General features: G+C 33.3%; 1 protein-coding gene across 5 annotated transcripts in view; it reads left to right on the top strand.

Annotated features, from left to right (window-relative positions):
• Nucleotides 1-363: 363 nt before the first annotated feature.
• Nucleotides 364-10,674, top strand: part of LOC142337179 (cytoglobin-like) — a 141,822-nt gene continuing 131,511 nt past the window's right edge. The window contains exon 1 of one of the 5 annotated variants that reach the window (XM_075386290.1): nucleotides 364-814. The gene's annotated coding sequence lies outside the window, so the exon portion shown is untranslated. Of the gene's footprint in view, nucleotides 1,204-4,329; nucleotides 4,346-10,674 lie in introns of those variants that run through there. The other 4 variants (XM_075386288.1, XM_075386287.1, XM_075386289.1 and 1 more) reach the window with 4 other exon arrangements.

The raw sequence follows: 10,674 nt of genomic DNA, 5'->3' as shown, positions 1-10,674 counted from the left end.
TTGCGTTTTGCGGTCTGCTATGCTCTAGCGCTCTGGTTTCCAACTCACTTAGAGTTCAGACAAAAGCTCGGATAAATTAGATTCTCTATAAAAGGGCATCACTTTTCATTTGAAAGGATTTTTTGTTCATAACTTCCAAAAATGGACTCAAATCGTCTTCACTGTAATCCCTTTTCTGCGGACAGCTACGCTTGCTATTTTCCTCAGCTATGGGATTAGGGAAAAGGGGATCAGTATAGTAAAAATAATGGAAAAATGCATTTCCTTCCAAACGATTTTTGACCAATGGGGAATGAACAATGACAAATAATGGAAATTTTCCGTTAGTTTAGAAAACCGGTTTCAAGTTTCTATGACTTATTGGACGGAGAGACAAAATTTACATGTGCTTTTTATTCGGTTCATTATGTCTTAAATTCAAGTTGAAATGTGTGGTATAACAAATGCAAAGCCTCAAGTCACAGCTCAACAACTGAAATAATCCAATTATGGTGTGAAGCAACCCGGATATATTTGATTTGGGCACCAATTTATCCATAGTCTCTCTCTTTAGTTATAAACATAACAGTTATAATCCGTTTAGTATTCATAAATGGCAAAGTTTATTTAATATTCCTAATTGAACCCCTCTTAAATTAGTCACACTTCAACTGCACATTACTGTTGGCTGTCAGTTTTACCTGATTTTCCCCCGTCTATTTTGTCCCCTCTTTTTCGACCCTAAAAATGGAGGAGGAAATAGCAAATCTCGTTCTATACTCAACCTTAACCTCTCATTTTTAACGTAAAGATCTGTACATTAACGCGTCATAGGGTACAGTATAGTTGTCTTTAACTGACTTGTTTTTCAAATTATACACTTCAAATTTATTGCAAAATTTTCATTTACGACTATAGTACCTCTTTTCTCAATGCAAAATTATTTGATTTGTTGAATTTGATGTTGATTTATCAGTTTAAATTTTATGGGTGATTAGATAAATTAGAACCCCAATTTTTACAGATAATCCATTAATCAGTACCATACAACTCCGTTTAATCACCCAAAAACATGACTGGTAAAACTTTAACCTCATTTTTTTTTGAAAATTGATCATTTTTGAGCTCTGTTACATTCACAATACTATGAAATCTAATTCAGAAAGTTTTTGTAAAGTTATGTGACTATTGAGCCCCTTCCAGAAACTTCAGACAGATTCCATGGTGACAATATATCAAAAAACATAAAATTGGGACAGTAGGTGGATTAACTATTAATTAATTCTCTGGCTTAAATTAAGTGTTATTTGCGAGATCACGTGAAATTGCTGCATTTGGCTATGCATCGCGAGCCATTGTCATGCCTCATCGGCCCATTGGACTTGATGTGAATCTATCACAACCGAACAACATATCACAACCGAACATATAGTTGCTTAGATCTGATTGGCTAATATGCGACTTCAATAATTTCAATTTCGATCTTTTGTCCCAATTTTTGCTTTCGATTTGCCGTCCTTCGATCTTTTGCCTTAGAACCAGATTCCATTACAGTCGATCATTTTATTTTATGACACAAAATCATGAGTGATGCCATTTAAAAGCAAAAGAAACGTGAGGAGAAAAAGAAAAACTTGAGGAAGAATTGAAAATCGTTAATTAAAGAATCCGCGTCGTCATGATGTTAAACTTTGATGGTCAGTTTAACATTACACATTGTGAGGCACTTTTCATGTTTTGGATTAACAAAAAATACCATCAACTCATGTAAAGAGACCAAGTTCTAACATATTAATCAGCTTAGCTCAAAACAAAAAAGCGTCTATTCAATAATAAAAATTTATAAACAAAAAAATATTTATTTCACTTCAATTACTTGTAATTTACAACTTTTAGTTTTACTTTTAGTTCCATTAACATTTACTTCTTTATTGTTCCGATCCACTTTAGTGGGGGAGGAACTATATACTCAAACAATTTTTTTTGCTCAGTCAGTTTTGGCCGACCGATATATTCATCGTAGAGGATTGTGAATAGTATCATTAGAAAGCCCGCCCAGCGGAGAATTTTCAACTAAAAATATTTCTTCCGAATTTAGTTTATTGAACAGAGTTATCGAGTTTTAAAATTTTGTGATGATTTGAATGATTTTGTTCTTATTGATCGCATTTTCCGTAGTCTTTGGCATTTTTTCTCCAATTTTGCTTAAAAATGCGTTAAGATTGGCAAGGGTAGTTTGTTTTTGGTTTTACTTCTAAAACTAAAAAGTTACATGAACTAAGTTTCATTATTCCAATTTGTTTTTCATTTACCGGAATAACTCTCTTAAAACTGCCGCTACAATCTTTGTTAACTCAAAAGGTAGCTAGTTTTACTTTTCGAGGCTTTGAGAGTGTTCTTGAAATAAAAATTTTCCATTTTTGCTAATTCATTTCAATAATTATGACATTGTGTCGCTTATTTTTGTTATATTGCCTTTTTGTAAAATTATCCATATCCAAAAAATTCGGAACAATTACGTGTTCCTAATAGACGAACGGCAAAAGCAAGGCCGGTTTCGGTTTAGTCGTCGTTTCTTTAAGTCCAACATATTGGATTGTAATCATGTCAATGTTTTTTTTACAAATCATATTCGCATTTTTTTGCTTTTTCCTACCATAATTACGGGAAAAAACAATTCACATCAAGGCGTACAAATGGCAGTTACATTTGGCATCTTAGGGTTTTTCAAAGAAACGTAGGTAGTTTTTTATTTAAAAACTTATGATGGATTTTACTTTTATAAGCACATATTTTCAAAAAAAATCATAGAATAATTGAGCTTTGCGAGTTTTTTTTTGTCTTTTTTGGCCTAGTTGTAGATTAAAAGAGCACAGATAGTTGAAATCGTGTTTCCTATGATTTAATGTTTAAAATTTAGTTCGGTTTTACGTTTTAAATAATGGTTCATCTGCTTCGATTCTACGTGTTTTTGATTCTTAGACTGCCTGCTCTCGTTGAGGTTCTTTTTTTGTCTTGTCAGATTAATGACAGATCAGATTTCACATTATTGGCACTTGAAAGCAGGGTACAACTAAGCACATCAGTTGTTCTGTGAATAAATTATGGTTTTAACAGCTTCAACACCGCCATCTAGCAGAATTTAGTCGATACTATATCTTAAGAGATTCATTTGTTTTTTCGAAATATATAGACGAAATCAAACGTTTTTTTTAAAACGTATAGACGCAATTTTAAATTTGAACTTCGCTGTACTTTTGGTCTACTTCTTACCTGGTCTCAAAATTTACAGGTTGTATATGAAGCTATTGTAGTTGAAAAAAAACCCACTTGAAAACGCACCTATTTAAAGCGCCCGGTTTACAGTTTTAGTGGCCTCGATACCCATTTTTCACAGAAGGTTAAACTATTTTTCGATTGATTTTTTCTTTTTTGTCGTTTTTTGTAGTCAATTAGTCAATTCTGGTTATTTGCAAGTCTGAGAGGCTTCCCGTGGAAAATTGAAGGAACCCAATTATTTGTTTCAGCTGATAGCTAAAAGTCTTTGATCTCAAATGTTTCGAAAAAGTAGCTGGATGATTTTTAATGTGCTTCTTGCTGTCATTTTGTCTTTTTATTACCTTGTATGATTGACTACAGGTCGCTTATCAAATTGTTGTTTTTGAAAAAAGGCACAATTGAACATATCTAAAGTTTTTTGTGAATTTCTTATTGTTTTAGGGGCTTGGATGCCGATAATTTGCAAAATACTTACTTTTCTTAGTTTTTTTCTAGTTATCGCTTATTTGCAGACTTCTGACATATTCTACATATTGAAAAATCGCACTTGCTTAGTGAGAAACAAAAGAACCTGTTTATGATTCAGCTGCTATGTAATGTTTTAATGTCTTTGAAATTAATTGTTTTCGAAAAATACAAAAATAGTTTATTATTTTTCACTTTTTGTTTTTTTTGAATACTTATTACCAAGTCTCATTATTCAGAGATCACATACAAATCTGATTATTTTTGTTCAAAGAAGGCGCAGTTTATTATATCTCATAGTTTACGGATTAGATAATGGTTTTAACGGCTTCGACGCCGTTTCGTTGCAGAATTTAATGGAATGTTTTCCATTCGAACTTGTCGTTTAATTTTGTAGACGTGCGACATATTCTGGGTAATAGTATCGCGGTATGAATGAACAAAAATCTAATTGAAGATTTAAATTGAAATCGAATGGTTTTCATTATTGGAAATTATTTCTTTTCAAGAAAACATAAACGTATTCTTTTTAGCATTGTCGTCTTTGGACTGCTGTTGCTTATGTAATGTTGTTGCGCAAATATTTTTCCAAACCCCCTGTTAACAAAAAAGGAGTGATCAGGTGGGTATGATTTTATGTTCAGTTATCTTTATCAGATCGATATCGTTATAGTTATATTGTTAAAAAACACTTCGGATTTGAGAGTTGACTGAGTTCAACCGTTTCCGAACATTTATTGAGAAGCAAAGGCAAAAGAGTACTGTATAGAACAGAAAGTGACATCCATTTTTTCAAACAAACCAACTCCAATCAGATTAGAGTACTACTAGAACTAATCGGTTCCCTCAAAGAAGGCAGACTCCGCTCAATAATTTCTCCAAAGACACATTTGAGATCTCTGATTCTTAATTACTGGCCTTATAAATCCTTGAGAATCTTATAAGTTTCATTTCCAAGTAATTTATTGGATAAAACTCACGATTGTTTATGTGGAAGTCAGTGGTGACAACAGAATGCAAGAAAGAACATTTTTGGAATGATTCTCGTTTTTGTATTCATAAAGGTACGAAAACGAGCTATTTTATGTAGCTTTTTTGTGAACCACGCGTATTTTTGCAAGACCAACGTGTAATAAGACAGCGATATTGTCATAACCGTCAACTTAAACCAAAAATTGCAACAGTCTATTCGAACTTCAGAACCCAGGTTGAGGTGCCATACGAAAATGACCTCTAATCAGACCGTACCAGACAAAAGTAACCTCTGATCAGACCATCCCAGACCGAAGTATCTTCTGATCAGACTAAAGTGCGCTCGAAACACCGTGTGAGCTCTAAGTGCGCTCGAAGCTGTCTCTGATCAGACCTTTGCAGACGGCAAGGACATCTGATCAGACCAAAATCAGACCATTGTCCAGACGATTGTGCGACCATGGCTCAGGTCAAATCCAGGCCATCGTCCAGACGATTGTAAACTCAAAATCATTTTTGATCAGACTATTGTGCGCTCAAAAGTCACTCCTGGTCAGACTACTGTGCGCTCAAAATGACCTCACCGCACGAATTTTGTTATAAAACATTCATTTCATACAAATTGATGTTCTCATTATTAAATTCATCTAAAAAACCATTCTAAAAGTATTATTGCTAAAGAAAAAAGAACTAACTGCTGAGAAAAAATTTATTTAGTATACATTAGTGTACATTTCGAACTGAAAGGATGAATTTAGACAGCTTGCCGTATAAAACGTCGTATTCTACAGTTGAACAAAATTTCCTTGTAAGGGAACTAGCATGTTCTATGAGCTGGACCCCTTTGGTTCTGATCAAAGACATCAGACTCTAGATGTGTCTGTGATCAGAATGCTGCTGTGATCAGAATGCTGCCAACATCGCTCGGTAAAATAAAACTAAAAATAAAAAATCCGCTCGAAATAGTCTCTGATCAGACTAATGTGCGCTTGAATCCGCCTCTGATCAGACTATTCCCATCCTGAAACCTCGACCTCTGATCCCTCTGAAACCTTGACCTCTGAAACCTCGACCTCTGAAACCTCGACCCATCCTGAAACCTCGACCATAAGTGACCTCTGATCATGTCATCCCCAGACCAAAGTGACCTCTCATCATACCACCCCAGACCGAAGTGACCTCTGATTATACCATCCCCAGACAGAAGTGACCTCTGATCATACTATTGTGCGCTCCAACCAAATCCCAGACCCTGTAATTTTGGTCTGAGTGTTGGAATTGGTCTGTCGGACTCGCAGAGGTCTGTCGTGTGCGTTGGACTCTCAGAGGTCACTTCCGGATGGCACCTCAACCTGGGAATAGAACAGACAAGCAATAGTCTGTTTGACAGTATTTTAAGTAGAATCACTCAAAATTATCCCACACAAATTTTCTCTGCGTACTTTAAAATTTTTTCGGACACTTTAAAAATTGTAGATAATATACAAACCGTTGTTGGCAGCAACCAGTATCATCAAACCCTGTTTGGTCTAGAGTATCATAAACTGAGGGTTGTAAAGATTGTGTCACTTTGCCATAATGATAATGTTTTTAAAAAAAATCTCTTAAAAACTTCTTGTGTTGTTATTATTTTTGGCTCCTTTTGCAATAATGTATAACCACATTTCTCAATTTTTGCGGTACAAAAGATGCACTTCGAGTCTCAAAATTTTGCACAATTTCTATACGAAATTTCATAATCTTGAGATGTTTTGCAAAAATATAGCCCAATTTAAGTTTAAAATTTAGAAGAGAAGAAACAGTATACGTCAAAGGGTTCACAGCGCCGGAAATTTTTGAACTTCAAGTTATCCAGTGTCAATTTTGTGTTCGGCAGACCAACCCTTACAGTCATCAAATTTTCTTAATATTTGTCATTTGCTTCTGATTTTAGCGATAGCATTTTTGCAAGGTTTTCTACAACTGCTTGTGTTTCATACGATAATAATGAAACTTGCTTTATTTTTTGCCATGATTTGTAGACTAATTGGCCTCAGATAACAATTGCACTTGTCCGTAAAACATTTATGAAATTGTTAGCTGCTTTTTCGCTTCGGCGACAGTTCAACTTGTTTGTGATGTAGTCAGAACATCCTTTTAGATTTAGATTTCTTTTTCGGAAACAGAAACTATGATTACAGTCTTGATGTAACTAACCAGACTACGTGAAAAAGGCCAACCGGTAAAGTTTTTCATTGTCGCTGTTTGTTTTCGCAAATTTGTTCGACAAACAACTCAACAACGTATATTTCCATGGTTCCAATTTTCACCATTCGTGTTTGATGAATTGAAAGAACTTCTTTATTCAAAAAAAATTTGTTTTTTTTTTTCGTTTTGACGGCCTTCTTTTTAAGTCTGCTTTTCTGCCCGTTTCTCACATTCTACAATATTTTTTGTCAGGAGATTTCCCACGTCTTAATTGAACGGTTATTTTGCAAGATCTTACAAGATTCTTACAAAAATCTTGGAGAATTTCGCATCATCTTTTGACAAAAGATCGGGATTATCAAGCCTCCACTGATAATGTTAGTGAAGGAATTGTAGGGATAAAATTGCGAGGGAAAAACTAATTATTTATTATTTAATTTATTACTGGATCATAAAGGTGTTTTGAATTGTTGGAGCCTGCAACAGATTTGATTTCAACTTCAGTGTTCGAGAAAAGGTTGTTTTTAACACAAAAGCATTTAAATGTTTACAGCATTTGCATGTTAACAGTTGTTTTCTACATTTTCAATAAACATATATTGGGTACGGATTTTCTGTTGGGAACGAGAAAAGAGTTGGAAATATGAAAATTTCTGCACAATTAGTATGTTTGTATCGTTCTTAACATTTCTAAAAAATAATTGTTAAATTTGTAAGTTTTTATTTAATTTTTGATACTTTTGCCTTTAGAGTTAATTCTACTGAAAATGATAAGTTTTCTGATAAGCGAGTTGGACAATAGTAGTCGTAAATTACCGATTTTGTCTTATAATGGGAGCTTTTTCTTTTTTTTTGCATTTGCGGAAAAGGAAGAGGCCTTTTGAAGAAGAAATTTTGGCCTGCAATATCATTGTCTTCTATTTTTCTTTTGTCATACGTTCAAAGAAATCGAATATCACATGGCGTGATTTCCTTAAAACAGAAGAAATAGAAGAAAGAATTTGAAGTCTATCATTTCTTTGTTTTTCTTTGCCGCCTCTTTAATGAAACTAATTACTCTTATTCCTCAACAAAAATAGATTTTCAGTTCCGAATCGCATACAATTGGAGCTGAAAGTCTTTTGTTTACCTTTCCAAGAATTGCAACGGGTAATTTTTCCACGAAATTGAGTCTTATTCAGTTAGCGCCTTGCATCGAATTCCATTTTCCTTTGAAATAATTCTCTGACTTTCAAAAAATTGAAGTTGATATTCAGTGTATTAGATGAATTGAAAATTCAATGAAAATTTTCTTCGCAAATTAACTTTTCGAAGATCTTCCTCATAAAATTTTCTATTATCACGTGTTATGCTTTTTTTACTCGAGTGGAAGTTGAATCAAGCATTTCGTGCAATTGGCATTGAGCTATATTAAATTGTTTGATTTCTTTTCCTTGAAGGCTTGGAATGAATACTGGTAATATACCAATAATGCAATTTAGCGGTTCTTGGTAGTGTCACCAGAGGCAGTCTGAACATGATGTTTTATAAGGGAGTTTGACCTGAGAACTCATATTAACAAGATACCGTATTGGTAATTTTTTTTATGTCGTAGACCCCTGGTACGCGTGAGTAGCAAAGTAATCAGGAGTCGCCTAATCATTTCAGTTTTGCGCTGATGTTGCTTCCGATCTTAAAGTTTTGACATTCTTTTAACAAATAAATGTTGCAAAACCTCTTACCATTTCATTCACCTTCGTCTGCGTGGAGATATCATTTAATTCATAACCTGATTGCCTACCATAGTACAATGTTTTTCATCAGGCATTAGGATTTTTGATTGCGATAGAGTATTTTTTTCTTCAACGTGTGGTTTGACTTCTCGTCCAGAAATATGCATCGAAGAAAATTTGATGCTCATCAGTTTTCTATTTTTTGGTGAACGCGATATGAGAGTGAAGTTGCTCTCCGAACTAAACCAAAACAATCCCTCTTTTTTGCGATAATGAGACATACATTTATCAGTCAGCAGAAAGTTTAAAACGATAGTTTATTACGCCGCACTTAAGACAGACTTGAAATAATAAGAATGCCAATCATTGCAAATAAAATTTTTTCAATTAGTCTATAACTTAATTTCTTATGTTGCTTTTTTGCAATATCAGGAATAATCAAGATATTACTTAGTAGCCAATAAACTTTACGAGCCGCAAAGTGGTTGTTCTTATGAGAAAATATATCTTCGTAATCTCTAATTAATAATATGAGGGATTTTCATGCTCATATTAATCATGGTTTTCTCACTTCTATTTAAATAACCTGATGGTTACATGTATCGTGGAAAATAATGACAAACTTGAGTAAATTTTCGCGATCAAAAGGAGGCGTTATGTAATGTAAGGTCAGCTAATGGAAATTTTGACATGATTCTTTTTTTCAGTAGAAGAAAAACAAATATAACTCTTGGTAAAAGATATAAAAAGTGGACAATGAGGATAAAATGAGGATAAATGTAAAAGGAATCCAGTTCTTCTCTAAAACAGTCTAACTTCTACCTTTTGTTGAAAAGTTTTTGACAGAAGTTTCCTTTAATGATAATTTTGTTTCACTTTTATTTTCTTTAAGATTTCATTTTGGTACCACCGAATTATATCATCCCCCCTGAACACAGTTTAGAAAATGAACTCGAAATTTTAAAAAAGAGAGAAATTCTCAGATATTTTCCCGACCTTTCCACGACCAATCAATACTTTTAAAATTATATTTCCGTAAAGATTAATTATTATTTACTAAAACGTAACCAAAAATTTGATTCCTCTTGTCAAGTATTTAGCAGCTAAATTTTACTTAAAATAATGGAGAGCTCGACAAATTTATTTGGTGAGAGAAGAAGCTAAATTTTCAAAGTGGTCTCTTTTTTCCGCTGAATTAACTTTAGTCAATCGGAGGTTTGAATGATATTATTAGAAAGCTCATTCACTGAATGTAGAATATATTCTTGCTTATGAATTTCCCTTATTTTGGTCATATTTTAAAAATTGTTGCTAAAAATTTTGTTTTACTTAAAGGCACAAATCAAAATTACTTAACTGTTCTATTTATTTCATTTTTTAATTGAAATGGTTCGCTTTTATCGGAATATTTTTGCAAAATTTTGGACAGCTTTCAATTTTTCGATACTTCACCTTTGTTTTGTGAAAACTAGCTTCTAATCAGTTATTATAGCTAAAACTGTTCATGCTTGTTAAAATCACTTTTCTAAAGTTTGTTCATACTTTTCTTTAATTTCAAATACGGCTAGTTCAGCCTCATATGCCTAGAAAAATGATTTGAAACTGCACTCTTCTCTTTTTTTCAAAATTAATTGCACTTAATGTAATTTTTTTTTCCTGTTCAGCGTCATGTTTTGTGAATTTTACAAATTTTGCTTAAATGATGGAAACAACTCAAAACAAGGAAATGATGAAATCTACTCTTGCTCTCATTGGAGTTTACTTCAATGGCAATGTGGATGATCTCGGGCGCTGTATTGTGTGAGATCTGTTCGCATTTTCAGTTTTGTTAAATTTCAAGGAAACGTGAATTTGGAATAATAATTTTAATTAGGCTTAAATAAACAAGATAGAGAAAAAGCGAATAATTTTGATGATTTCAATATCCTTAAACGTCTGTAACGTGAAGTGAGAAACTTGTGTTTTAATTTTGACGCCGTGTTCCCATAAAGTTTGCTGGTTTCCGATTTTTTTCCGTATATTTTACCGTTTTCTTTGTGTTGTCATAGAATTGCTTCAAGGAATAGCACCATTTACCCTG

This window comes from Convolutriloba macropyga, chromosome 3 (genome assembly GCF_964194025.1).
Source record: "Convolutriloba macropyga chromosome 3, txConMacr16.3, whole genome shotgun sequence".
NCBI lineage: Eukaryota > Metazoa > Xenacoelomorpha > Acoela > Convolutidae > Convolutriloba > Convolutriloba macropyga.
Note: the sequence above shows the minus strand (reverse complement) of the source record. Positions and strands in the feature narration are given on the sequence as shown.